Raw genomic sequence first — 3,935 nt, 5'->3', positions numbered from 1 at the left:
TCCACTCGTGAAATTTCTGCTTCCCATTCTTGTGACTGCCTTGGAGAGCTAGAGGTTTTATTTCCCAAGGAGAATTTTTTCCGCAAAGAGAAAAAACAGTGGTTCCCATGTCATTGCCGTGGTGTTATGCTGAAGACTTCATATTTCATTGCTTTTCCCCTCTGTGTTCAAATACTCTCCTTACTGCTGGACCAGTTTACCTGAAGGTGGCACTCCTAGGCAACATAGACTTACCACCAGCACTTGGCTATAAACTCACAAAAGCAGTAGCTATGCACAGGCAACATCCTCCTAGAAACTTCTAAACCAATCTCCACCTCACTCACTACCACATGTCTTTTGTAGTTGTACTATAATAGTAGCTCATAGTTAGCTTCTAGACATTCTTGTAAACTCAGATTTTTCCATCTACTCCAATAGTACAGGAAATCTTGCAAGTCACATGTCTTTGATTTTTAACTCTCTTATACTTTGCTCTCATTATTTTGTTTGAACTCCTTTGCTTTTTTAAAGATACATTTAGATATCTTACTGTATTTTAATTTTATTTTTGAAAATCGCAGTTTATTAAATCTAAAGTTTTAACTTTCTGTTCATTAAATAACTTCAATAATACAATGATTTACAGTTTGCCAATGACTTTGCACAAAACTTAAAGGACTCATAAAATCCATGCAACACATTATAGGAATTTAGATTGATTAATAAAATAGTTCTTGAGTCAAATAATTTCTGAAATCAAGTTGATAATAGGCAGCAAAAAGAAAAAAGTGTGTATTTTCACTCTGAAGTACTTCTACTTTACTTTTTTTGTCTGTTTGCACAAAATTTGCAATTCCATGTAGCTATATTAAAAGTATCTTAGAATTGTCAGTGTTTAAAAAACATTTCTAAATTTGAAAGCTACAGCATCTATATTTATTGGTTTTGTAGCTTGCTTAGATACACTTAATAAGTATGCAGTGTAATAAAACTATAGTATATTTCTATTCTTAGTTTTTTAATTTAGTAAGACTAAGAAAACTGTTCATCATGTCACTGTTCTACCAAATTTATGTTTGCGTTATCACTGCAAAATAGTGTTAATGTTAAATTTTTAACCCTGATTTACTATAGCATTTATGGTATTCATAAATGTTTAAATATGAAAAAATAAACTTGCAAAGCTTTATTTTGAATTATGAATGAAATTTTAAAATAAATTTTATTGTCATTGTCTTTAACAGATTTTTTTAGAATCATCTGTTAAGTTATATAACAGACATAATTTAACTGTTTGTGGTCTTTTTCAGCTAATGAAGCCAACACGGTAACAGCTCTTTCATTTTTAAGAGTGCAAACAAAAAATTTTTGGACTTGAAAATGAATAAAATTAATTGAGAAACACAGTAAATTGTTCTAATGAAAAGTCAGGCTTTACAAAGTGGTATGTAAATATGCTTTTTATAACTTTCAAAATGCCTCATAAAAATGAGAGTACATTAGCTGTTCCCAGCAATGCTGTAGGTTTTATCATCAGTGAGTAGCCTCCATTCTGACCTTGATAGAAAGTATTAATTATGCCAAGTCTAAAAAAAATTGTGAAACAAGAAACTGGTTATTCCAGGTGGATTTTCATATTTGACTGCATATTGAAGTGAATTTAGTTCACTCTGCATACTCTCCCACATTATTGGACTGGTGACTCTCAAACTATCCATAGAAGAAAAATATCTTTGTAAAATAAAGTCTAAATCAATTAGATAATGAAATAAAATAAAAGAGCAAGCATACAAAATAAAAGTTGATTTTGTTATTAGAGACAATTAATAAAAAATTACTTGGTCGGAATGGTAAAGAAGTTTAAAAAAGTTTTCTCTCATCATATAGAGGGCTGGTTAAAAGTTTGAGGTACTACACCAGTTCACTAACCAGTATTGTGTTAGACAACTTCTAGTGCTAACCATGGCAGTATTTGAAAATACATAATGTGCCTTCCAAATATATTCTTGCTTATTTTGTTTTATATTTTTTATTTTTAAAGTTTTAAAAATATTTTTTGTTACTACTAGTCGTTTAGAATTAGGATCTCACTCTGTTGCCCAGGCTGAAGTGCAGTGGTGCAACTGTAGCTCACTGCAACTTCAGTCTTCTGGACTCAAGTGACCCTGTAGCTTCAGTCTCCTGAGTAACTGGAGTTACAGACATGCGACACCATTCCTGGGTATATTTTCAAATTTTTTTGTAGAGATGGGGTCTTAGTATGTTTCTCTGGCTGTTCTCTAACTCCTGGCCTTAAGACATCCTCCTGCCTCAGCCTCTCAAAGCATTGGTATTACAGCCATAAGCCAGCACACCTGGCCTGTTGCATATTTTTGAACCATGCATTTGTACTTAAAGACACACAAACAATAAATATACAGCTCGAAAATTCATACAAAGTAAATAGATTTTGTAGCCGCTAACCATAAAAAATGTTATTGTTTTTCAATTAAAAATTCCCAGCACCCTAGAATTCCTGTCTGTGGCCCTTTCTCAGCCAAATACATTTCTCCACATAGGCTACTACTCTACTGATCTCTAATATGATTGGTTTACTTTCTTAAAAATGTCATATATATGAATCACATTCTGTAATATTTGGCATTATTTTTCCTTCGCGCAGTATTATCACTGTCAGATATGACCATGCTATTATTTCCATTACTATATATTCACCATTGTATAAATAGAGCTCAATGTAATTGGTCACTTTTCTTTTGAGAAACATTTGTCTTATGTATAGGTTTCTGGTAGAAATACAACCATAATCAGGTAGTCTAGATTACAGATAATTTTGTTTTCTCTGCTATTAGCTTAACAATTACTACAAATTTATCAGCTTAGACAATACAAGTTTATTGTTATTCAGATTGTAAGACATGAATCTGACAAGGTCTCAACCAAACTAAGACCAAGGTGTCAACATGGCTGTGTTCATTTCTGGAGACTGTAGGAATAAATATAACCCCTCCTCATTTGGGTTTTTGGCAGAATTCAAGTCTATGTGGTTGCAGAACTGTGGTCTCTGTTTTCCTGCTGTCTATAAACTGAGGGCCATATGCACCTTTTAGAAACTGCCTCATCCCATGGTTCCTGGACCTTTTTCTCCATCTTCAAAGCCAGCAATGGTGGGTCTAGTCCTTACATAGCATCTTTCTGATTCTTTTTCTCTCTTTTCCCTCTCTGACCAATTATCTCCAATAACTGATGTAAATAGATTGAACCCACTGAGAAAATACAGGTTAGTCTCCCCATCTCAAGGTGTATAAATTTAATCACATCTGCAAAATCATTTTTACCAGATAACATACAACTTCAGGGGCTTAAACTGTGAACATCTTTGGAAGGCCATTACACCTACCATGATAATGCAGAAGTTCAACTATTGTTGGACTTTCAAATGGTTTTCTGATTTGTTTGTACCAATTTATACTTTTACTAGCAGTGTAATATGGTTTGGCTCTGTGTCCCCACCCAAATCTCATCTCAAATTGTAATCTCCACATATCAATGGAGGGACTTGGTGGGAGGTGATTGGATCATGGGGGCAGTTTTCCTCATGCTGTTCTTCTGATAGTGAGGGAGTTCTTATGAGACCTGATGGTTTAAAAGTGACAGTTTCCACTGCACTCTCTCTCTCTCTCCTGCTGCCATGTAACATATACCTTGCTTCACCTTTACCGACTGTCATGATTCTAAGTTTCCTGAGGCCTTCCAAGCTATGTAGAACTGTTAGTCAATTAAACCTTTTCTTTTTATAAATTACCCAGTCTCAGGTAGTATCTTTATAGCAGTGTGAAAAGGGACTAATAAAAAACATTGGTACCAGGAGTAGGGTACTGCTATAAAGATAACCTGAAAATGTGGAAGCGACTTTGGACATGGGTAATAGGCAGAGGCTGGAACAGTTTGGA

This window comes from Gorilla gorilla, chromosome 12, assembly GCF_029281585.2.
Source record: "Gorilla gorilla gorilla isolate KB3781 chromosome 12, NHGRI_mGorGor1-v2.1_pri, whole genome shotgun sequence".
In the NCBI taxonomy this organism is placed as follows: domain Eukaryota; kingdom Metazoa; phylum Chordata; class Mammalia; order Primates; family Hominidae; genus Gorilla; species Gorilla gorilla.
Note: the sequence above shows the minus strand (reverse complement) of the source record.